The sequence below is a fragment of the Sabethes cyaneus genome, chromosome 3 (assembly GCF_943734655.1).
Source record: "Sabethes cyaneus chromosome 3, idSabCyanKW18_F2, whole genome shotgun sequence".
In the NCBI taxonomy this organism is placed as follows: domain Eukaryota; kingdom Metazoa; phylum Arthropoda; class Insecta; order Diptera; family Culicidae; genus Sabethes; species Sabethes cyaneus.
Genome location: NC_071355.1, coordinates 42918382 through 42945451, shown reverse-complemented (window position 1 = coordinate 42945451; position 27070 = coordinate 42918382). Strand labels below are relative to the sequence as shown.

General features: G+C 42.8%; 1 long non-coding RNA gene across 1 annotated transcript in view; it reads right to left on the bottom strand.

Annotated features, from left to right (window-relative positions):
- Positions 1-27070, bottom strand: part of LOC128743199 (uncharacterized) — a 73119-nt gene that overhangs the window by 44943 nt on the left and 1106 nt on the right. The gene's annotated exons all lie outside the window — the stretch shown is intronic.

Here is a 27070-nt window from a genome sequence, read left to right as displayed (position 1 = left end):
CAATTATTAAACGTCTGTTATCGAAACATGTAAACTACTGTGTTGTAAAGGATTTTTTGAAAACTTTCCAATCGATTGATACCAATATCTCTAGAATCTATTGACGGATGACTGAGTTATAAGCGTGTTAACTATAACCACTTTTTGTTACATGTTCGCTTTTCGTTTTTCTAGTGCTCCCCCATATTTTTTTTCCATGTGTGGACTCATTACTGCGACCAGTATAGTTGATCTATTGTAATATCGCCCGGGTGTTTGCTGTATGAGCTGTACTGCATTTTTGTTTTTGCTATAATCGCTATTGAGTGAGCGACATGCTTATTAATTTTTTTTTATGCGTGCTTGAGTGTATTGAGGTTTACTCTTCCTTCAAACCTTGATCTGCTTTATCCACTTATTCCTCGCTGCCAGTACTATCCCATATTATAGCCGTCCCTGGCGAGGACTTATTCGTTCCTCTAACCAGTACACTTAAACTATAGGAGGGACATTTGCACTGGCAAGAGGCTTCAGAGGGTAAATATAGCATTCAGCATGAAGGAAGGGTAAATGGAGGGGCCTGAGAATAAACCCATGCTAAAAACACTTGACATCGAATGGCTTGATTCTACTAAGATTCGAACCCACGACCACTCGCTTGTCAAAGCAGACTCGGTAACCTTGCAGCTACGGAGCCCCCCTTGCTCCCCAATATAGGTAGAACAGAAATCAAAAACGTAGTCCTACGTCAAAAAGACAACAGGAAGAATGGAAAAATGAGCCTGAAAACGAAAGAAAAGGCAATAAGACTTTTACAAATATTTAGTAAAGTTTTTGTCCTTCCGGTGTTCGGTCACTGAAGTGGGGGGGTGGGGGAGGGGTAAATTTTTTAATCGAGCAAAAAACATGGGTTTTAAGCATTTTTATTTAAAGTTTAAAAGTGAAAACCGAATCTATTCTTGCTTATAATATATACGTTATTATCTTCTATGCAAAAATCTACGAAAAAAGACAAAAACGAAGGAAAATTTTCTTGGACGATTTTCGGAAATTCTATTGATCGAATTTCTATTTCTGTTTCGTGCTAGAAGCATTAACTCAACTCGTACACTCATTTTTCGAGTTTTTCAGACTGTAGAGCCCACAGACAATTGATTTTATAAAAAAAAAATTGACTCATATCCTACAAATTATTTTTTTGCGCCCCGATTTTTCAAGGCAATTTCCAGGGGGGGGGGATAAAAACTTTGAAAATGATTTGCAATGGCCTAAATGGATAAGAACAATCACGACTCAAGAAACGAGAGAGAGAGAGAGAGAGAGAGAGAGAGAGAGAGAGAGAGAGAGAGAGAGAGAGAGAGAATACGAGACAAGAGAATACGAGACAAGAAATAAAGAACACAAAACAAGAGAAACAAAAAGAGAAAAAGCGGAATAGCAAGAGAGAAACCAGAAAACCTATAGAGGAAACGAAGAAACAGGGAAAAAGAGGTCAAAGGGGATATATAAGCAAAAGAAAGGAACAAAAAACAGGAGAATGGGACAGAAAAAGAATAAGAAAAGCAAAAAACCGAACTAGAGAAAAAGAAAAGTCGTAAAACAAGAGATAGAAAAGGAAAACCGGAGAGAAAAGTGACCACAGGGAACCAACCGCATAAACGCGACAGAAAAAAGAAAAATTTGGAAAAGAAGGAACATAGATTAAAAAAGTTAGAAAAATACCGAAAACTGAAAAAAGACGAGAAAATAGAAGAGAAAAGGCGGCAAGCAAGAAAGAAACTTAAAACATGAGAAAGTGGAAAAACTGAACTGGAAAAAAGACAAAATGGGATAGGAAACGAAGAAAAACCGAACAATGAAATAGGAAACACGGGATAGACAAAAAGAAAAACGAGAATAAAACAAGAAAAATGGAAGAAAAATGAACGCGAAAACCTAGAAAACGGTTCAGAAAAGGAGATAAAACGGAATAATAAGTGGTAAAACAGAACTGGAAAAGAAAAAACGGAACGGAAAAGAGGTAAAGCGTGTGGGAAAATTCAAGAGAGATAATTTCAAGTGAAGCTTCGTATCCATTTTTGATCCATTTCATTTCGCTAATCCCTAGTTTAAATCTAATTTAGGTCCAATCCAAATTCAATTTTAGTTTGAATTTCGAGCTTAACTTCCAATCCAAAGTAAAATTTCAACTTTAATTTCAAATCTAATTTCAAATCTAGATTAATTCCAATTTCAAATAAAATTTTAAGTCCAATTTCAAATAAAAATTTCAAATTCTGCTTCAACTCCGATTTATGTAAATCTTCCAGTACAAACTACTCTAAATTTAGGTTCAATTTCAAATTCAATTTCAAGTCCTATTTCCACTTCAATGTAAAGCAAAATAATAATAATTGAACTATTAATAAAGAATAAAGACCGTTTTATTAATTCGAACTAATCGAATAAAATCAGAAATACAGTAATGTTCCGATTTTGTCAGCCCCATGTTGAATTTTGGGCTGATAAAATGGGGAAACTGACAAAATCAGGAAATTTTTTTCGAACATTTTTTCAAAATTCAAGACCTAAGATCTTGCAATATCAAAGATTTTTACTAAAAATTAAATTTTAACCCTCAATTGGTTAACCGAAAGCTCAATGAACCGGGCACAGCACATTGCTGGTCCAGAACCATTTTTGGTGCGCATTAGCTTTGAGCGGGAAAACTAGGTTTTAGGTTTATAGAACCTTCGGAAGAGTTTATTAAAATTAAAAGTTCTATCGTCCAGCGAAATCCAAATTTTGATTAATCCCCCTAAAAGTGCAATAAAAAATTTATTTTTCTTCAAATTGAATATAACACATCGATGTGTTCTGCAAAGTTTTACGGCATATTATTACAAGAAATTTTGCTGAAGACAGTAACCTTCTATCTTTTCACCAAAGATAGAAAAATCCTATTTCTCATGAATGAAAATTCGTTAAAATCAGTTTTTCTATTTTAGCTGTTTTTATAGTTGTTGTATGGCTTTTTCATGTTTCACAAAGTTGTGCAAATAGTAAAAATGCACAACATTGCTGAATATAGCATACCTCTATCTTTGCTTGTTTAGGAACTATAGAACTTTACTATAAAAATACCCTAATTTTGACCCCGAATTACTCGCAAGAAGGCATCATTTTATTCAAAAACTCTCCCCAGAGAATCAGAATAGTTTCAAGCGGGCTGAAAAGTTTTATAAATCATGTTTAAAAGCACAAAAGTTAAACAAAATTTACAGGCTGACCAAATCGGGATAAAAAGTTGATAAAATCGGGTGTAGACAAAATCGGGCATGAATAGTTGAATTATTCGATTAGTGAAGACAATGCTCACAGAATAATCGGTAATCGAATACGATTGAAAATTTCAGACAGCACCAATCAGCATTTATTATCTACCTTGTGTTCAATAGTCAAAATAAAAAGCAACACCGATTTCTCACCAAACGCCGATAAAAGTTGTAAGTAATAGCAGCAAAATATCTGCGGAATAGTTGTGAAGTGAATTGTTTTACGAACTATTTTAAGGCGAATATTTTGTGTACCATTATCATCATTGTGTATCATTAACCAAGTGAATATTTTGTTAATTCCATGATAGTACAATTAAATGAAAAAGATTTCTTTTACAAATGACACTTTTGCCAGTGTTAATCATTCGGTTGAACGGTGTTATTTTGCAACATGAATGCTCTCCATAACAAGCCCTCAAAGACGGCAGTCCTCAACACTGATTGTGGAAATGAAAATAAGAGCCACAGCATAAGCCAATCGTTGCATTGTGGAAGTGCCCACGAGTAGTGGTCGTTTGAAGGGAAAATGTGACATTTTCAGTCTCAACCGAGACGTGTTCTAAGAGCTGTCGGTATAGTGAGCTAAGCTTCGAGCATTGCAATGCTAGTCCATGGTGTCGCCACAGCGCGTCATCACAACAACCGCCAATACACATCAAACCACGTGATTCATCATATGTAAAACCCACAAGCTCCCCGGCCGATCGTACGTACAGGGATCGTGGGAACGGACCGGACCGGAATGGGGGGATGGACACTGCGACGGTGCTGGTAGCTAACCAGCCGACCAGGGCTAGCTAACAATGCCAGCCACAAACCCATACATAATCAACACCCCAAATACCAAAACATATACGAGCGAGCACTTTCGTACTTGGCTGTCTAGGTTTCACTATTGCTGTTGGAGCTGGAGAATAAGGCTTGTTTTGAAACGGTTTTCTGCATGCCGGGGTACACAAGTGTAAAATGTTCTTTCACACTAGAGATGATCACAAGACTCTTCCTTGAAGAAGTTTTGGGAAATTCCCATTGAAAGTCAACTGGTAGGGTAAGTTAAACTGAAACAAACTAACTTTTTATTAATTGAAAATAAACCTGCCCATCCCTACGAAGCACACCATCCATGGTAGTCCTACGGCTGTATGAGTGCGCGAAACAACAAAAATGCACCTCATACTAAGATTGGAAGTCGCAGCTCTCCAAATTTGTCGGCATTCACTAGCGAGAGCGAGCACGGCGGTTTTATTTCCTTTCAAGCCTTCCGCTAGCTTTTCGCACCAAAAGTTGAGTCTGTACCACCCTCCCACCTTTCCCGTAAAGCCTACTTTGCTGCTGTTGTTGTTGCTGCAATACTTTGCCGCTTTTCTACTCGGTTCTGTTATGTTTTTTTTTCTGTACTGTCTAACTAGGTACTCTAATCAAAGAGAAACCTTCAGATTATTATGGGCAGAATAGTTTCCAATCAATTGAACTCAATGCATAAATTCAAATCGGTGCGCACGTGCGCTTCTGTTTTGCTATGCTGTTTTTCTATTTCTATCTTTAACTATGTAGTAAAAGCTCTATTTTTCTCTTTCCATAATTATGCTAAAAATACTTTTTCAATATTTGCTTCTACTAAGATGACTAGACTTTTATTTACAATTTCAGTACTTATAAATTGTCGCCACATCTGTCTGCTTTTGCTGTGTTTATTTGAACCTCGGTTCGAACTGTGGCAGGAAAACACATCGAGCAAAAAACAGGTTCTTTTCCAAACTGCCGCTTGCCGGTTCTTCCACCGGCGGCGCAGCGTGCCGGTAAACCCAACCAGTAAAGAAGTTACAATATACATACATACCTACACCTTATATTTATATTTTATTTCCACCACTGCCTGTTTTGAATTTTATTTATTCGCCATCGAAGAGCGGTAATGCCAAAGGCGAGAAGCGATATTTTGCAAAACGAATAACAAAACAATGTATAGAAAGATAACGGTAATAAGGGACTAAAACAGTGTGCTTTTGCTTATGTGTGGCGAATGTGTGTCACTTTTCGTTCTGAGTGTTTTGAATTATAATCCCACTCCTTTGATTTGTCAGTGTGTACCTAACTACTTTCAGTACCTATGTATTTGTCTTCGCTATCAAAAGATTTCACTCAATTAATTTCAATCAAAAACAAAATTCACCTAACGGGAAATTAGCAGTCATCAACTTTTCGTTGAAAACCCCAATTTCGGAAGCAGTTTTTGGGCACAAAACAGGGGTTCTGTATTTAAAAATGTATTCACTGCATTCTTCTTGCCAATCTAAACACAGCGAATATATTTTCATGAACAGAATTTTTGAGGGGTAAAAGTGCGATGCAGGTAAAAGTGCGATTCGATGATTTATCGGTACAGATTCCGAGTGAATTGACTACATTGGCATGGATGGGTGACTACTTTGACAGCTTGAATCCGACGTAAACTTTGAATGCTTACGAAGCATAGTTGCTGAGTTACGTGCAAATGTTATTTTAGGGCGGTTTTGATGTAATTTTTCATTACACGGCAAATACGATATCCACAGGAGGATATTACATGTTGAAAATTTGTAGCAGCGTTTTACATCACTCACATATCTGTTTTGAAAATATGGTGAAAAGAATTTACAAAATATATTTCGCTTTTCCACAATTTAATCAAACCCCGTCAAGCGCCTAGCGGGGTAAAAGTGCGACTCACGGACGGGGCAAATGTGTGATTCATGGACGAGGCAAAAATGTATAGCTAATTATGTACAGCTTTAGGTAATATAGTGTTAGGTAATATAGATACTAGAAATGGAAGATCTGCAGAAAACTGTGTGCTCTACAGATGTTAGCCGAAGGAAAACAAGGGTTTTCCGCTGATGAAACAAAAAACAAACGTTTAGAAAAGTTTCGATCTGACGGAGGCTGAAATACACCAGCGCAAAATAGGAGAGGTGCAAAGTGAGAATATTCCTTACCGAAACATAACGCAGATTGAAGATAGTATGGTTTTGTTAGATAATCCTGTGCTAATTTCATGGATTTCGAGCTACGCACTTTTGCCCCGCGGTATTCGCACTTTTACCCCACTCGCGGCATTTGATCAGAAGAATGAAAAATTTATTTTGCATAATACTATTATTCCAGATAATTTATAGTTGAATGTGAAGGCATTGAATTACTGCATCACTATAAACTATATTTTGTTGTTGTCCTTCTTTATATTTCACGAAAATTGATGACAACTTCAAATATCGAACTTATGCCCCGCCCTACTCTATACTGGTTTTTGAAATGTACAAAATCATTGACGACTCATTTCACCTTAATGTAAAAAGATGATTTTAAATCAGAATTTTAAAGCCGGAAAAAGAATTGAGGAATATAAAACATAGGAGGAAAATCTAAACAGACAAGAAATGAGAACAAAAGCGAAACACAAAACAATTATGAGTACAGTAGGATTTAGAATTTGGCAACAAATGTGGAAAAATTCAATAAAAATTGAACCAAACAAGCACAATATAATTAATCAATGATTTTTCTACGATTGTAACCATTTTATACTCAAAGCCCCCTACGAGAGCTATCAGGCCGATGCAAGCAAGATTTTGACACCCTGCGGTAAGACATAGTGCTACGTCAACGAAAATATTACGTTTCAAAACGCTCTACAACTACAAACTTTTTTCATGAGCTTATTAATGTCATCATTTTGAATATGTATGCAGTAGCTGATTGATGTTTAAGCATATTTTTGGAAGCGAAATTTTTCGTGTTGCCAAAAACGAATACTTTTGTTGCCAAAAGCGATCCGTGCTAATGTCGCACCATAGACGGATTTCATGCTAACTTGTATATGGGGCTGGCAGCACTCTCTCCGATTTCAATGAAACTTTTTGTGTGTAAAGAGTTCATGTAAATAAACAACTTTGCATACTTAGTTTTTCGAAAATTTGAACTAACTTTTGGAAAGGGCTTAATTTTTTTCTCTTCTTTTTTATTATAAAAAATATAACTCGAAAACTGCAGGACCTACAAAAAAATGATCTATGGGTGACTTCTAGAAAATCTTCTGAATTTTCATAAAAAAATACTGAAAAAAATAAAAATTAATTTCTACACTGAGAAACAAGCATTTTAAAAACTAAAAATCGATTTTCAAAAAAAGGCCATCTCAGAAATTGATGGAATTTTTTACGAAGATATGGCCTACAATTCTTCCATACATCGCAAAATGGGCATATTTAAGGGAAAAAAAGCTTCTTACTTTTTTAAGTCCTTTCCGGAAACAAAGCTATTCAAGTATTTTCGAATTACAGCAACCTACCTAATTAAAATACTTCGAAAATTCAAGCAAATATGGATCGGAACATGTATTCGGCACCGACATAGGCAACGAAACAAGGACGATGCATGGAAATTCAGTAGATGCTGCTCGACCAGTTAGAACCTCGAAAGTTGGGTATCGTGGCACTGCAGCAGATCTGTCGCAAAAGTGAGATGTGGAGGACTCGTGATGGCAAGGCCCAATTTTACCAGGGTCGTGGAGCGACCAACGAGTTGAATACGATCTTAGACAAAATGCAGGATCGCGTGATGGATAGAAAGGCGATCAGCAAGAGGATATGTATGTTGAGGACAAAAGACTGCTGCTTCAAGTACACCATCATAAATGTGTACTGTCCATAGGAAGGTAGATCCGACGACGATAAGAAAAAGTTCTATGTGCAGCTGGAGCCAACTTATGATAGCTGTTCGCCTCGGGACATCAAGAAACACAGTCCATCCACGCAAAGATATCCATCGGAGATGCCCTGGCCAATGAACATAGTTTTCTACGGGGTGCGGATATTGACTGGGATCATTACCTAGTAGTACAAGTGCGCACCAAACTACCGACAGTAGATACCTCACCACAAAGCCTCACTCCTGTGTTACGCATTCGGCAATTGGACAACCGGCGACAAATGGCGATAGAACAAAAGTATGTAGAGCGAAAGTAAACCTAGGAGTGCCTACAAACGATAACAGTATCCCAGCTCTTGATCTTGAAGAGATTCGACTGAATCGTGCGCAGCCTTATGGACAACAAACCGATGATTAGTCTGTCAGTTGTATTCTCGGAATTTATCCACTTAACCTAACTGACACAGGGTAAATATTTAATCCGTCGTCGAACGACGCTCACGTAAATCGGCCTACTACGCGCCAACGAAGTCCGCTACCGGTCTCAGTTTACAGACTCTTCTTATCTGTCACTCTCTAGCATTCGGTATTATATATACCAGCTATTACGCTGTCTTTCACGCGTAGTGGTTTCAATGGCATAATAATGTTCAACAGTCCACTTATATCTTCTTCTCTTTCTTCCAGGTGTGCTTCATTGATTGTGTCTTCTGGCGTATTCTGGCTGCTGCGCCATATGGCCTCAATCACTGGATGTGGGAACACAGCGTCCTCTCAGTACTAGACTTTGACGCTATCGACAACCTTGCGCAGGACGAGATATTAGTAAGAGTCCCCAAAAAGACCGCACATCGATGTTATCCGAAGAGTTTTGACCGTCAATCCAGATATGAATGATCTGGGAGCTTGAGTCTCCATTTGGATGCCTTCAGGAGTATTGCCGAATATTCAGACGTGGAAAGTAGGTGCAAAAGATGGCCCACGGTGTTCAAAATACCGTTATTAAATAATAAAATAGGCCATTTAAACGGAAAATGCCAGATGGTTTGTATTGCCATCCTACACCTCTGAGCCAATTTAAAAAAAACGATCGACGAATTTTCGAGTTACGCCCTTTTGAAGTTTTAAAGGGCGGGTTGCTCTTATGAAGTAAATAAAAATCTTCAATGGCATTTCCAAAATGAACTTAAATCACAGCCGGTATTGATTTTTTATGCAACATATGCTCATTGCCGACCATTTTAGGAGTTTTACGCTGTATTAGAACTAACTGGAAATGTTCCGGATAAAGTTTACGCTGTAGAAAATAGCCAGTATCGAATATGAACAAATACTTATCATGCGACACCTCAAATTACGCCAGAATTTAAAAGCTAGATCACTGACAGTCAGATCAACTACCTAGCACCACGTTGGTTATATCTGGACAAGTTTCGGGGACTTCCAGGAACACCCAGACAAGTGGCCAATTTCGTCCATGAACCAAAACCTATCGTGCGATACCTTAAATGACACTAGAATACAATAACTAGATCAATGGAAACCAAATCTGCTATCTAGAGTTAGATTTGGTCATATCTGGATATATTTGGGGACCCCAGGAACCCCTGCCAACTGTAGTGATTCGGAAGAAGTTATGCCGTACACAACAAACATGAACGTTCTGACGACCATTTTGCGATAAATTTATTCAAAAGAGAACTATAATGATCCATTGTAAGTTCAATTTCTTGTGCTATTTCATGTCCCATTATATGCTCTATTTCAAGTACTATTAAAACTTCAAATTAGGTTTAATTTTGTCTCCGTTTTCAAGTCAAGTCATTTCAAGACCTAGTGTCAGTACAATTCGAGGTAAAATTTCTAGTTCAAACCGAGTGAGAGTTTATCCTTGCTGGACTAGCATGGTAAAATGAACCCTCACTCGGATTGTTTACATTTTCGACTTGGGCCCTTTTTAATTGTTGATCTTCAAATTAGCTCAAATTCAAACCCAATTTCAAGACAATGCTAATTCCATTTTCAAATGCAATATTAAGTCTAACTTCATTTCAAATTCAATTCAATTTCAAGTAAAATTGTAAGTCTTATTTCTAGTCTAATTTCATGTTTCTTTTTATGTCCCATTTCATGTCCCATGTCCAATTTGAAGTAACGCAAGTCCTAATTCAGATGCAATATCGGATTTCAAGTCCGATTTTAATTTTAATTTCAAGCTCAGTTTCAGTTAGGTCCGATTTTAAGTTCTATTTAATTCCAATTCATAATTTAATTTAAAATCCAACATCAAATACATAAAACTTTTAATTTCACTTCCAAATTCGAAGGTTGATGCCTCACCTTCTATTTGGGTCTGGGTACTTACTTTAGCAGCCGAGAGCCGGGGTGCCTCTTGCCGTATCAAGAATTCCTCTCCATTGTAGTCGGTCCTGGGCTATTCGCCGCTATTTCGTTACGCGTCTCGATACACGCAAGTCGGCTTCAACCTGGTCGAGCCATCTAGCACGTTGGGGCCCTCTATTCCTGGTGCCGGTGGGGTTCTTGAAGAGAACGGATTTCTCTGCACAGTCGTCCGGCATCCTAGCGACGTGGCCGGCCCACTGTAGTCTTCCAACTTTCGCCAGGTGTACGATGGGAATCTCTCCAAGGAGTGCCTGCAGCTCGTGATTCATAAGCCTCCGTCACTCTCCGCTTTCCGTTTGTACTCCGCCAAAAATAGTCCGCAACACCTTTCGTTCAAAAACGGCAAGTGCACGTATGTCTTCCGTGAGCAAAGTTACTGTCTCAAGTCCGACTACCGGACTTATTAGCGTTTTGTACATCGTCAGCTTTGTGCAGCCGCGTATGCTCCTAGATCGAAACATCTTGCGGAGGAAAAAGTAGGCTCGATTTCCAGCTTGAATGCGTCGTTGGATCTCCTTACTCGTATTATTGTCGGCGGTGACCAGAGATCCCAAATATACGAACTCATCAACCACTTCCAGTTCCTCGCCGTCAATAGTTACTGTCCGTGGGAGGTAAACGTTACTTTCTCGGGAGCCTGTTCCTACCATATATTTCGACGCATTAATTTGTAACCCTATCCTCCTAGCCTCTGTTTTTAGTCTGGCGTAGATTCCCTCCGCCGTCCCACGGTTTCTAGTAATGATGTCGAGGTCGTCTGCAAAGGCTAGGAGTTGGCTACTCTTACTGAAGATCGTTTCCCTCGTTTCGATGCCCGCTCGCCGGATCACACCTTCAATAGCGATATTGAATAACATACAGGATAGTCCATCCCCTTGCCGCAACCCTCTGCGCGATTCGAACGGGCTTGAGAGTGTCCCCGAAACGCGCAAGTAGCACATCACTCGTTCCAGAGTAGCTTTGATCAGCCGCGTCAGTTTGTCCGGAAGACCGTGCTCGTGCATTATCTGCCATAGCTGTTCTCGTTTAACTGTATCGTATGCTGCCCTGAAATCCACGAAAATATGATGCGTGGGCATGTTGTATTCTCGACATTTCTGGAAGATTTGTCGGAGAGTAAAAATTTGATCCGTAGTAGCAAAGCCCGTCTGATACTGCACTACGAATTCTCTTGCTATTGGGGATAGACGACGCAACAAAATCTGGGAGAGCACCTTGTAGGCGGCGTTGACTAACGTGATGCCGCGGTAATTACAGCAATCTAGCCGGTCGCCCTTTTTGTAGATCGGACAGACTACACCTTCCATCCACTCCTCCAGTAGTTTCTCCTCCTCCCAAGTCCTAGAAATTATTCAATGAAATGCCACTGATAACGATTATTGGCCATTTCTGTAGAGTTCTGCCGGGAGTCGGCCCTTCTCGGCGGCTCTTTTATTCTTCAGCTGATGGATTTCTCGCCGGATCTCTTCGAGATCGCGAGCCGGCACGGTGTTGTCGTTTGTAGGCACTTCGAGCTTACATTGCGTCTCCTGCTGCTATATCGCCGTTGAGGTGCTCATCGAAATACTGCTTCCACCTGTTGACCACCTTGCGCTCGTTTGTGATTAGATCCCCTTCTTCGTCCCTACCCAAGTAACAATCCAATAGCTAATTGGTCTTATTCATTTCTTATAGTAGTTTTATCAGCGAAATCTATCACGCTTTATAATGATTTTTCCTAAAGTGAATGTTGTCTTATTTGATTACCATTCCTGAAGTATGATTGAAGGAGACTTGAAGAAACACCCATAAAACTGAAATATCAATAAGTGTAATTCATCTCATAAACGGTTTTAAAAGATACTTGATTTCTGCTCAAAAACGACGCTTCTTAAAATTTAGCAATAGTTTTGACAAAAATTTATGACATTCTTCTGCAAGATTAGTTTATCTTAACAATACTGCCATAAAACCCTCTTAAAAGCGTATATTCTTGAAAGAGAAATCATACTCTTAAGAAAGAACATTCTAGCGTAAACAACTAATCTGTCAAAATGGGCATCTGAACCTAGAGAAAATTTAACAAACATGGAACTTTTAAACGAAAATTTTATATAAACAATCAACGAAGCCACAAAACAATGAAGATTTCCAATTGACCAGGGGAAGGACTGTGCCTGTGATGATGCATCAATGGTTGATTTGCATGTAATTAGAAAATTTTTGTTCGATTGTGTTTTGCCGGAGACGGTGCGGGTTTTCTGTAGAGTTGTTCGTATTTTTAAAACTGAATATAGAGGTCTTTATGCCCACTTTGAGGTGGTCTCATATGCCCCATTTACAAAAAGGGCCATCGACTCAAATGCAGCAATTATCGAGGTATTATTCTCCGCAATTCTGCATACAAAATTCTCTCTCGCATCCTGTTTCTCAGACTGAGGCCATTGCAGGAAACCTTTGTTGGCGAATACCAGTGCGGTTTTCGAGAGGGACGCTTCACGACGGACCAAATGTTCACCTTGCAACAGATCCTCGATAAATGCCGGGAACTCAACTTGCAGACTCATCATTTGTTTATAGACTTCAAGGCGGCGTACGATTCAGTTGAACGAAACAAGCTGTGGCAGATTATGCTTGAGCATGGTTTTCCAACAAAACTGATTAGGCTGATACGTGCTACCCTTGATGGTTCAAAATCAAGCGTCAGGATAGCGGGTGAGACATCGGACTCGTCGATCGGACGACATCGATATCATCGGTGTTAACCGTAGAGCTGTGGAAGAATCGTATACGCATCTTAAGGAGGAAGCTGCGAAGATAGGGCTTATCATAAATTCTACGAAAACAAAGTATATGGTGGCTGGTAGAGAGCGTGGTAGCCCTTCGGGTGTTGGAACTGCGGTGATGATAGATGGAGATACTTTTGAAGTGGTCGACGAATTTGTTTACCTTGGTACGTTAGTGACATGTTGCAACGATGTGAGCCGTGAAGTAAAAAGGCGGATAGCGGCTACCAACAGGGCCTTCTACGGATTACGTAGCCAGCTGAGGTCCCGTAGCCTACAACTCCGTACAAAACTCGCGCTCTAAGACCCTAATTCTCCCGGTGGTACTCTACGGCCACGAAGCGTGGACGTTGAAAGAGAGCGACCGACGAGCTCTTGGCGTTTTCGAGCGTAAGATCCTGCGATCATTTCTTGGCGGCATATTAGACGAAGGAGTGTGGCGCAGGAGCATGAGTCATGAAATATACCAATTGTACAAAGATGCGGAAATGGTGAAGCGACTAAAATACGGCAGGCTGCAATGGGCTGGTAGCCGGAATGTTGTCTTGCAAGCGTTCTTTGAGAAGATAACCATAAAATTATCAACATTTGTGGTGGTTTTCTTTTAGCTTCAACCGACTCTTGGAAGTCGCTATAAATACATATCGATAAGAAATACAAGTCTTAACAGGGTCTTTGGAAATATTCTTGATAACCGTCTTTAGTGTGGGCCTCCCCAGTTTTAAAAGGGTTTTATGGCTGTTTTATCGCAGATTTGTGCACCTTAAAATTGAACTTGTTACTTGGGTACACATGTCAGGTTTGGGTGTGTAGCCCTTACGAGTTTGGTTCACTTTGTCGTAAAACTTGCACGTGTTATTAGCTTGGAATAGTTGTTCAAGCTCCTCACGCTCTCTGTCCTCCTTCTGGCGCTTTCTCCTCCTCAGGATAGTGGTCAACTCATTCCACTCTCGTCGATACTTGGCCAAATTCTCTTTCGTGGATATGCTTAGATAATTTTTCCAAGCTCTTTTTTCCTCTCTATCGATTGTTGGCATTCACCGTCAAACCAATCATTTTGTGTACTCGAGGTTTCCACTTCTAGCACCGCGGTTGCGGCCTCGTTGACGACCGAGCGCATCATACTCCATTCCTTTTCGACGGTAAAAGCACCTAGCGCGTGGTTTTCGGCAACTGGCGAATTGTTTAACTGCCGAATGTTTAACCGAGAAGGGCGGCTTTGTCGCGAGGTATAAACCGTCGATAGTTTCGGGCGTACGTGTACTGCTTCTAAGTAATGGTCCGAGTCGTAGGGAGCCCGTAGGGAGCGTACGTTGGCGATGTTCGAGAAAAACCGGCCCTCCTGCAGTGCCACGATGTCAAACTTTCGGGATTCTAACTGATCGAGCCAACGAAATTTACCGAACTGCAGTTCCAGGTACCAAGTTTTCATTCCATGTCCTTATTTCGTCGCCTTAGTCCATATCGAATGTTTCGAGTAAGATTTTCTTGACTCTTTTTAGCTTTTAGGTTTTAATTAGGTAGCCGTACCAAGGCCTACGCTACCGAGTCTCGTGATGGGGCTGCCATCTTGCAGTGTCGAGATACACTGTGCCTCCTTCTCTGTTGGTATTCGACCTTAGTTTCCACCGGGGTTGGTTACCCGATCTCCGCTAAGGTTGCTCGTATTCCGGCTGCTACCATGAGGAGGTAGGGGTGGGAGTTGCTGGATAAGAGGCTAAGCACCGCTATGGGGTCTGTTTTATGCATTATCCAACCATTTACCAACCACGGGTCTGCGCACGCTAGTGCTTAAACCACATACATGTATTACCGAATTTCGAAAATTGTATGTTTTTCGTCGTTTTCTGTACCATTTTCGTCCAAAAAAACGGAACGTAAAAAATACAAAAGAAAATATTAAATTTAGGGACATTCGCTGTGTTGTGACCAGACAACGATTGGTACATGTTTCATCTCCAGCTATTTAACATTTATTTCACTGACTCTTCGTACGTTTTAAGGGTATGTATGTGTGGGTATCATTTTTACGCTTGTTTTGCAACGCTACGAGGAGTACACCGCCACACCACACCACACCGCGTTGACCACGGATCCTCACCCTCTCGAAAGAACACGCCGTCGGTCGTCGCCGCCGCTGCACTCAAACGCAATTGCACTTAGTTTCACCGTTTTTCTTGACAATTCGTTTCTTGCAGCGGGTAAAACAGAGCTAACAGAGCAGCATATCCTCAGCAACATATCTTACAAGGGTACGCTTATACTTGAAGTACGATTTACTTGACCGCGCCACCGACCGCCAAGAGCACGCTGCTTACCGAACGAAATGTAAATCGAATCAAGATCCATGGAGCTTGTTGTGATGGTGTGATTCTGTACGGTGTGTGAGGCTGGTGTATGTGCGCCGGGAGAAGTGAAACCAGCAGCACCAACTGGCAAACATTTTCAGCCAAGCAAATGTTTCCGTTTCCAAATGGAATCCATTCCGACTCATTCGAACGCCAGTGTACTGATGTTATCAATTTACCAACCAGAGTGCAGTACGTACCTACGTACTCGTACTAGAGCGGCAACAAGTCGTGCAAGACCAATTGCACTTTGCAAACCCACTGCCCACTGTCGCGACCAGTCCGTCCCCTTGCCACTGGGTAGCTACCCACTATCATAAAACAGCATAGAATAATAATACCTGCGATTAGCATGGGCTCACTCTTTTGTAGGCAAAGTGGGGTATTCCCCATCCAGTGAGCGAGTGCTGTTATCAGTGGTTGCTTTTGTTGTTGTAGGTAGCAGTTTTCGGTCTCCCCATCCATCTCCGTCGAAGCCAGCCATCCAGCTCCAGCTCTCCAGCGTCAGTTGCGAGTTGGCTTATGGTTGGTGCCTTTCCGCAAAGTTCAATATACCGAAATGATTCATTGTGCTATTTTTGGATTTTACAAAGTAGCCATGGAGTTTTGAATGTTATTTTTTTTTGTTTTGCTTCCTGTGCTACATTTCATCGGAATATTAGGTTTGTTAGTTTAAATTTGACATTTGGATGGTGTTTCCGCTGGCCTACACAAAAAGCCATGAGCTTGGAGCAAACAAGTTCATTGCATTACGTTGGGAGGATTGCCGTAAATTCTTGTAGCAAGTCTGTAGCAAGTTGTTTTACACATAGTTGACATGTATCAAAACAAATCAGTACCTAAATGATTCTAGAAATTTCAGTACAACGCAAACTGATTATTATTGAGATTGGGTATAGGTATGTTGTTTGAGCTGTCAGGCGTAGAACGTGAAGCTGAATGTATCTGCAGAGCAATTTTCTACCCAGTAAAGGAGCAAAATCTTAACTACCATGTACACAAACCACCATCACCTGAGAGCATCCTTTTGAAGGTTCTTCGTAATGAGTTAGCTTTTAAGATGATATGTGTGTCTACGTTTGTCATACCATGCTCCGCAAGTTAAAAGCTCGCAATCAAAACATGTTGATCAATTTGTAGAAAAACTGGCTGGCTTGTTTGTGTTTCGTTCTATAGAAGACTAAACGATAAGGTAGTTGTATCTCTTTTCGGTTGTTTTTATGTAATTTGAATTTCAACAAACCAATGAAATACCAAACAAAATAAATCACTACCTATAGTGATTTATTTTCAAAAAAAATCGAACCCAGTCAAACACCTACTCCCGCTTAAGGCTGCAAACACACATGCACACATCGCGCTTCCATAGAGATAGTACGATCCGCAGTGAGTCTTCCCTCGGAAGCAATCTCGAACTAATCAAAATTGCATGTTTAATTTTAAGAGAAAAGTAATCTTACTTTCCATTCAGCCACTACACACCGCTTCCGGACCCATCCTTTGTTTCTACAGCGAACGATAGAGCGAACCTAAATCTGGGACCATCCCTCTGGGCCGTTGTTCGGGATTTACATACATATGTACACGTTCTTGCTCGGATCGTATGCAACGCAGCTACCGGCTTACTCACTTACACTCTGGCTGCTGATTGGTGGAAGGAGAGCACCCTGCATAGCTCAGAATGCTGTCGTCGTCAGTGAGTGTTACAAGTCAGAAGTGAAACGACATGTCGTTTATGTGGTCAATTTTTAATACTACACGAATGCTAATTGAATGGCTGCCTTAAATTGAAAAAAAAAACTGAGCTCTTAGATTTCTGGAATGCGATTTTACGGCCTGTAACGCTTGGCGAAAACGTCAATTGAAAAAGAAACAGGAATCTCTTACACAATCTTGATTTCTGACTAATTTGAGTTATTAATAAGTTACTACAACTAAGTATCGTAAGTCTGCAACTCGGCCTACGTCTTCGTAGTACCAACAGGCACACAACCATCCCGAGATCCTTGAAACCATATGGATGGTGAATGGTTGAATAATGCGCTCCAGAAGCTCGCCTTTTATTTTACACATGCCGCTATAAAATAGATACCACGGAGGTCCACAGCCTCTTATTCAGCAACGCCTCTCCCTACCTCCTCGTGGTACCATCCGGGATACGTTCCTTAGCGGAAATCGGACAACCGGTCGAAACTAGGGTCGTATGCGGACAGGGAAGGAGGCACTCATGCGAATGCTAAGTGTAAATTCTCCGCCTGCAAATGACGGATCTCGGTAGGAACAGGTTCGAATGAATCTATAAATACTAGGAACCAGAGCAGAGGGTCCAAAGCCCCAAAAGAAGGATGGTTTTTATAGCTGTTATCCATGTCTATAATGTAAAACGTGAATAGATAAAACCTCCAATCAAAGGTGTCATGCGACCCGTGCCGAGGAATGAATGGCGAGAGGGGGGAGTACAAATACTCAGCCGCAAACGGTGGAGTACCAGGGCGCCCTCGACAGTAATCCGCCCTTACCGCATCATGAGGGGCTCTGATGTGGCGGACTTTTCTTTCCCCACAACTCGTGGGATTCAACAAGTGCAGATACGGTGGAAACCCCGTTCACGAGAGGAGGCATCCAGCGTTCTCCACCAAGGGTGGAGAAGGATGCAACTAGTGTGGGTGGCAAGGACAGCGGTATGCCTACCATGCCTGACACAGCGATGAACGGCCCAGCGCTAATCAGGGCGATGGAGAAGAATAGAGACGCAGTACCTAAAGTGATAGCAGCGTCTCAGCAGCTCGATATAATAATCGAGTTCACGTCAGGTCGCGGCAATTTCTCCAAGGACCTGAAGCAAAGCTTGCTCATGCTTCGGAGAACCTTGAATGCAGCGACCAAAACGCACAACGACCTCGTGGCGCGTGCAGGAGAAGAAGAAGAAGAAGGTGACCATGAAGGTCACGAACGGCTACCCGTTGACGGAGTGTCGCAACGCGGCCCAGGAGGCCGCGGAAAGCGCTACCAGCAGCGGTAAGGCGTCCGCCAAGCGTCTGAGACAGTCCCTGGGGGATAGCACCCCTGGTGTACCAAAAAAAACGCCTGATCGGTAAAAGCCCTCAGGCTAGCGGGTTGGCAGAGCTAACCAATGAACCAGCGGGAAGCTCCAAGACGGGTGGCCCGTGGATCGAGGTTAAGGCCAAGAGGAAAGGCAGAGGAGGCTCCACAGAAAAACAGCTCCACCTAAACCGGCAAAGAAGCGAGCGAAGAAGGGCGACGCTCCTATCCTGAAAACCGACGGGTCGAAAAACTCGGAGGTCCTGAAGGCCATGAGAGGAGACGGCCTACTCAGGGATCTGGGCACGGACGTGCGGAGCATCCGCCGCTCACGCACGGGCGATATGATCCTCGAGTTAAAGAAGGACGCCACCAAGAAGAGTTCCGCATTCAAGTCCATAGCGAAGGAGTTTTCGGGGACGGAGCGCAGGTACGTGCTCTCACACCAGAAGAGAAGAAGAAGAAGAAGCTTAGAACCTGGATGAGATCACCGAAGTGCGCGAGGTCGTACAAGCTCTCAAAGAGCAAAGTGGAGTGGTGGTGTCAACCGAGGTGGTCCTCGGACCCTTGCGTAGGCCGGGACCCAGATAGCCACCATACGACTTCCGCTGGCGGACGGAAACGAAGCCCTGAAAGCTTCCAGGTTAAAAGTGGGGTGGTCGGTATGCCCACTGAGTGTGCTCATATAACGAGGTTACAAGGTTACCTGTCGTTCTCCCCGAAAAAAGGTTAGGATACCGCGACAGTAAACAAACCCTGCTAATGCCCACCGGATGACACCTGGCGAAATTAGCCGAAGTTGGGTCATTGGCCCCGTTCGAAAGTCCTGTGCTTGGCAGACACAAAAGTCTGGGAAAAGAGCCATTTGTAAGACAACCACCTACGAGATAACACGAACGCACAAAAAGGTAAAGTAAACCGGAAGACAGAAGAAAAGAAAAGTTTCAAAAGTGAAGCTACTAGAAAAGTTAGTTGAGTAAAGTTAGTTGACTAAAAGCTTGTAAAAGTGGATAGCCATAGGAAGTGAATTGTTGTAAAGACACAGTTGGTAGAAGAAAAAAAGTATACAAGCAGGAAAAGTTTGGTTAGTTCGACACAAAATACCAACAGCACCCTCCTTCAAACGGAGGTCTACCCCTAGGGCTTCAGTGTGCACGACCGTAGACTGTCGACCTCACCACGTGTCGACCTCGATTGTGGGACCCGATTCCCCAAGAATCAAACCGTGCGAAGTACGTCTACCACCAGTGGCGCTCTACACTACCGATCGCCCAGGAACAAACCGTGTCGATTGCCATACACACCACTTCCGTGATTGTTACCGTTCGTGGCCCTATACACCACCGAGGTGTGACATCTGACGGTTGTTGGAGTCTGAAGGCCAACTTCCGACCAACTCACCACGTTGCGTCCATCGCCGTAGCCAATCCGATTCACCCGCAGACGGTTTGAGAAACCGCTTAGAACCAGCCAGCCGCCGGCTCTGAACGTACGCCGAAGGAGAAAAACATCGACGAGAGCAGCATGCAGTAAGATACCCCCACAAAACTAACCCTTAGAGTAACTAAGTTAAGCAAAAATGAGTCCAATGAAAATCTGTTAACAATTGAAACGATGTTTGCCAAATACTGTTCGCTCAGAAAGTGTTAGTCCCGAATGCGCTCTTCCCTCCCGATCGGTTCGTGAGTTAGCCCCCGGTAGGTTAGTGTAGGACGCCTAGGGGCTACTACACTAGCTGATGGTTATTCTGTTTGCCCTTGTTTAGTCGGCCATACGATCCACCCGATTAAGTTCGTAAGTTTTTGTCTGTAAGCTTTAGTGAGACGTTTGAAGGACCTGCCCTGAGGTAACCTAGCCGGACCGGGATTTATTTACGAAACACTCTCCTTCACGGCAAGATCCTACTTGCCTGGCGCTTAAGTGAAGGTTGTCACTGCTCCCTGCCCCAAAACCCATCCCGGCCCGTTACACTCAAGCAGTCCGAAGCTGGTTTCCGGTGCTTCGAGTACGGACATAAAGCCTGGAACTGCAAGGGGCCAGATAGGAGCCAATTGTGCAGATGTGGCAGTGCTGGCCATAAAGCGAGGGACTGCGCGGAGCCTCTCAAGTGCCTGATCTGTACCGGTAAACGGGACACAAAGCACGTAACGGGAGGTCCAAGGGGCCCGGCCGACTAAGCCACGTTCATAGTGCAAGTAAATCAATTTAACCTGAACCACTACAGCACTGCTCAGCAGCTGTTACACCAAGCAGTTTCTGAGTCAGCAATGGACATTGGCATAATCTCGGACCCATATCGCGTCTCTGTCGGAAACGGCAACTGGGTCTCGGATAGGTCCGGAACGGCGGCTATATGGACGACAAGCAGGTTCCCGGTTCAGGAGGTTGTGTCAACTGCAGGCGAGGGTTTTGCGGTTGCCAAAGTGGATGGAGTGTTCTATTGCAACTGTTATGCTCCGCCGAGTTGGTCTATCGAGCAGTTTACGCGGATGGTAGACCGAGTATCAGTTGTGCTGATTGGTTTAAGGCCGGTGGTTGTGGCGGGCGACTTTAACGCTTAGGCGGTAGAGTGGGGAAGTCGTCGCACGAACCATAGGGGTCGGATTCTGCTTGAGGCTCTGGTAAAGCTTAACGTAGATCTGGTCAACGTCGGCAACACAAGTACCTTCAGTAGGAACGTTGCGGAGTCTATCATCGACCTGACTTTCGGCAGTCCTGGTCTGATAGGAGACTGGAAGACAGACAATGGCTACACTCACAGTGACCATCAGGCGGTCCGCTATGGTGTTGGTCAGATGACGAGGCGGCAGGCGGCGGGTAGAGCCAACACTCCAACCACCCGTGGATGTAAGACATCATACTTCGTTCCCGAAGTATTTGTGGAAGCGATCCGGAGAGGGTGCGGTGATCGCGGTATGCCCGATCCGAACGCTGATCATTTGGTTGAGGTGCTGTCGCGAGCGTGTGACGCCACCATGCCTAGGAAAAGCCGACCTAGGTATGGTAGGTCACCGGTTTACTGGTGGACAGAAGAAGTTGCGGAACTCCGCGGAGCCTGCTTCCCGGACAGATGGAAGCGACAGAACCTGGTCCTATTGCCGAAGCCGGGAAAACCTACGGGTGTCCCCTTGTCATATAGGCCGATCTGTCTGCTCGATACTGGCGGCAAGGTACTGGAAGGGGTTATTCTTAACAGACTCGTACAGTACACTGAGGATACAAACGGTCTGTCTAGGAACCAATTCGGCTTCCGAAAAGGCAAATCTACGGTGGATGCCATCTTGTCTGTCACTTAAACAGCCGAGGTGGCAATCCAACGCAAGAGGACAGGTATTCGCTATTGCGCAGTTGTCATGCTTGACGTGAGAAATGCGTTTAATAGCGCTAGCTGGGACTTCATAGCCAACTCGCTTCGAAACGTCAAAGTGGCGGTGTCGCTATACAGGATCCTGGAAAATTATTTTCAGAATCGTGTGCTATGCTACAATACGGAGGAAAGTCGGAAGTGCGTTCCAATCACCGCAGGGGTTCCGCAAGGTTCCATACTGGGCCCGGTGTTGTGGAACGTTATGTATGACGAGGTGTAGAAGCTAAAGTTCCCGATAGGGGTGGTGATTGTCGGCTTTGCGGATGACATCACCTTGGAAGTCTATGGTGAATCTATCAGAGAGGTAGAGTTGACGGTTGCCCACTCTATAAGCATTGTTGAAGATTGGATGCGATCCTGGAAACTGGAGCTAGCGCATCATAAAACGGAGGTTATCGTGGTAAACAACCGCAAGTCGGTACAGCAAGCAAATATCAGCGTTGGGGACTGCACTATTTCGTCAACGCGGTCCTTAAAACTTCTGGGAGTCATGGTCGACGACAAGATCAAGTTCGGGAGCCACGTCGACTATGCCTGCAAAAAGGCTTCCACAGCTATTTCGGCATTGTCTCGTATGATGTCTAATAGCTCTGCGGTATATGGCAGCAAGCGAAGGCTATTAGCCAACGTGCTCCAGTCCATACTCAGGTATGGCGGGCCGGTGTGGTCATCGGCGTTAGGTACCAAAAGCTATCTAGCCAAGCTGGACAGCACCTATCGTCTCATGTGCTTAAGAGTGGCGAGTGCGTATCGCACAGTTTCACATGACGCAATCTGCGTCTTAGCGAGTATGATGCCTATTGGTATCATCATCAGCGAGGACGTAGAGTGCTTCAACTAACGTGGAACTAGAGGCATACGGAGTACCACAAGATCGGCCTCGATGATCACATGGCAGCGGGCATGGTTTGATTCCACAAAAGGCCGGTGGACACATAGACTTATTCCGGAACTATCCGGATGGGTCAATAGGCGCCATGGCGAAGTCAGCTTCCACCTGACCTGATTCTGTCAGGGCATGGTTGTTTTAGACAGTATCTGCACAAGTTTGGGCATGCGGAATCCCCCGCGTGTCCCAAATGCGTGGATGTTGAGGAAACTGCAGAACATGCTTTCTTCATATGCCCTCGTTTCGTGGGCGTGAGAAGCAGCATGATGGCAGTGAGCGGACAGGACACTACTCCGGATAACTTAGTCCAAAGGATGTGTTCTAGCTCGGACGTCTGGGAAGCGGTCAATGCGGTTGCTACCCAGATCGTACTTGAGCTACAAAACCGCTGGAAAGCCGATCAACGGCGAACAAACAGCCCAACTACCATAGTCCAGTAGTTATCTAAGAGTGTGCGTTAAGCACAATAGCCCCTCTCGGAAGTAATACCGATAAGGTGGTGCCAGGGGGGATTGAGGCTGGGGACTCGAGTAAGGCTTTAGTGGGTCTGGATCCACACGCCCCAGTAGGGGGGTCGGGATACCAAACCCCACTCCCTGAGTTGTCTTCTCAGGTGTCTGATAGCAGATTTCCCTACTCGCTAAAAAAGCCTTTTATCACTTCCTCAACAATGACATCAAGTTTATGCATGCAAGAATGCTTGAAGAAACGGATTTTGCCATTCATTCGTAAGCATAGGGGTAACGTTATATTTCGGCCTGATTTTGCTAGCTGTCACTACTCTATAGTGGTGCTAGAATGGTATCCGGCTAATGATGTCATGATGTCCATTTCGTCGAGTTTCGACCCGCTGAAAAATTTTGAGCAATTGTCAAACAACGACTTCGGCGAAGCAGGTGGACAGTAAACAGTGCTAAAGAAATGCGTTTAAAGTGGAATAAACATGCTGATTCTGTCGCATCTTCAACTGTGCAAGGTATGAAGAGTTCTATTAAGACAATAGTTCGAGATTTTATCAGAACCAGAGAAATCCATTTCCATAATAGGGTATGTTGCTGCATCGTCGTAATTGCCTATTCCCGTTCCATCCAACACAAATTATTCAAAATATCAGCATTTTTATGACACATAATGCAAACTAGTTATTCCCTAATATTTTAGTTTGTTGACTATCATACGCGATCAATCAAAGTGAGTTGAGATCTATTTAAATGCTTTTTATCATTAAACAAGTTCTACCAGCCAAATTTCCTACGTTCTTTTGTGCGACGAAGAATAAAATGTCGACTAATCGTTTTAATTTCCGTCATTCATAAATGAAAATGACTCACGCAAGGCACAGGCGGTCCTACACAAATGCATGCGCGTTAGCTTCATAAACATTGTTGTGATTTTTAGTTCAGACGATGAAAAATTTTGATGGACGGATTTTAAAATGGTACGACTAATGTAAGAAATAAAGTCAGTTGCGTAATTTCTATAATATGCTTTAATAATCGCTTTTTTGTGATTTCAAAGTTCACGGATAGGAAGGTAAGTGTGTTTTAGTCAAATCAGCACAAGAACTTTTGGAGTATTCATCAAATCCATCCAACAAATGATGAAAATTAGAATGGCTCCACTTACTACGACGGGGATTAGAAATAAACCCTATAACACCGTAAAACTTGAAGCTGAATAAAAATGCCGCAATCCAGTCATTTATAGGTTTTTCTATGACACTCCAGTGCCGAGTTATAGATTGTTCTATGCGTGCAAATTTACCCTTCCTTCATGCTGAATTCTATATGACCCTCATAAAAGCACAGTCTTGACAGTGCAAAAAAGTCACTCTTATAGTTAAATGGTACTGGTCAGCCTCGCCAGGGATGGCTGTAATAGGAGACAGTACTGGCATTGAGGAGCAAGATGGGTAAAGTAGATCTAGCATTGCAGGAAGGGTCGATAAAGAAGGGTCAAGTCTTAAGGACGTTGATAACCCAAGGCTAAATGGCTTTCGACTTTCGAGTTCACCAGACGCAAATCCAATGGATTATTTTCTCTGGGTCGTTTAGGAAAGCAAGATTCGAGTTAAAAAATACACTAACATTTGAATTCGGTTCTCATTTTTAATAAGATTTATTATATTTATTTAATCTATACCTATAAAAAAGGATTTCTGTCTGTCTGTCCCTATGTTCCTTTCGAAAACTACTGAACCGATCGGCGTGAAAATTTCCATGTAGGGGTTTTTGGGGCTACGGAAGGTTCTCTCTATGGCAAAAGACCCCTCCCCCCACTAAGAGGGGGGGCTCCCATACAAATCTATGCCTATAAAAATGGATTTCTGTCTGCCTGCCCGAATGTTTCCTTTAGAATCGAAAACTACTGAACCGATCGGCGTGAAAATTTGCATATAGGGGGTTTTGGGGCCAGGGAAGGTTCTTATGATGGTTAGAGACCCCTCCTCCAACCAAGAGGGGGGGGGGGGCTTCCATACAAATGAAACACAAATTTCTGCATAACTCGAGAATTAATCAAGCAAATGGAACAAAATTTTACATGTGGGTCTTTTTGGAGACAGGAATTTTTTCTATGGTGAATTGAGACCCCTCCCAACTTTAGGAGGGGGGGCTCCTATACAAATGAAATACAAATTTCCTCACAGCTCGAGAACTAATTTGATTAATTAATAATGGAACCATATGTTGTATGAATTTTTTCTATGATGAATTGAGACCCCTTACCTTTTCAGGAGGGGGGGCTCCCATACAAATGACATACAAATTTCCTTATAACTCGAGAACTAATCAAGCAAATGGAACCAACTTTAGCATGTGGGTGTTTTTGTAGGCAATTTTTTTTCCATGGTGAATTGAGACCCCTCCCCTCTTTAGGAGGGGAATAATGACCCTTCTTCCTTTTAAGAGGGGGGGGGGGGTTCCCATACAAATGAAATACAAATTTCCTCGTAACTCGAAAAGTAATCAAGCAAATGGAACCAAATTTGGCATGTGGGGGGTTTTGGAGGCAGGAATTTTTTTAATGATGGTTTGAGACCCCTCACCCCTGTGGTAGGGGGATAAGGACTAGCATACAAATAAAACAGAAATTTTTGCGTAACTCAAAAACTAATCGAACTCGAGAAATTTTAGACTCTTTCATAAAACATTAATCAATAACAAGATCACCAAAAACTATCAATAGTAACATTAGATAATTCAGCGCGAGACGGCCACAGGCCGCGAGTGTTGCCAGCGACCTGCCGTCGGAAGCGCTGGCCACTGCGGGGGGAAGCCCCCCGTAAAGATCACCTCTATCTAGGTTTATTTATTTTTCTTGATCTACTGACCTCTATTACTTTCCTTCAGCTGGACCCTGCAGATACCCTGTCGAAAAACGTGCATTATAATGTTGTATTATATGAAGTGATGGAGACGCCTTATCTACCGCGGCTGTATTGATGAATGGAGCGGCTTCGTCCGAAATCTAATAATTGTTACATTTAATAATTATTATTAAGGATAAACCTATGATGTAAATGTGTCAATACCTCACTAGCTTTAGTGTGTAATTTAGTAAAGCAGTAAATTTAGTTGTGACTTATGAATTCGTACAGTCGCTCTTTTCACGACTGAGCTATAGTAAATAATGCGTCTCCATTGAAAGTAAAAATAATGGAGACGGCAATAGCGCAACAAGACGTGTGAACTGTAGTAACGTGAACAAGGCGTCTCCATTGATTTTCGATAATCGAGTAATCATGGAACAAAAACGTTGTTCGCTAAACTAAAGTTGTATTTCAATATTTTGATTTCTCTTTAATAAATCATATCTTTTAGTATCAGACGTAACGGATTCCAACGGTTGAAAATTTCTACCAACACGGCAATCATTAGAAGTCGCAACCAATTTTGTAGTGGTTGGAAACTCACACTAGCAAGCACCGAACCGACCGGTACACCGGCTGTAGTGATTCTTTGCAGACCGGAATTTAATGGCTAAACCCTTCTCCGCGAGGTTAAGGTGTCTTGTGCAACATTGCTAAGTGGAAAAGCTAATCGAAGGAAAACATTTTCAGCGCGTCCGTCGTCGTCAACAATGAAACAATAGCGTTGCTGCGCAATGAACAGCACTCTGCTGAGAGCGTTGCTGAAAACCTTTCGGAATTGAGAGCCCAGAGCGAGTGAGAGTGTACGAGCAATTCAAGATCACAAACACAACCCACGGGACTACTCCCACAAAGGGGCCACCGAAAGCGGTGGCACAAAACAAAAACAAGCTCGGTCGACGAC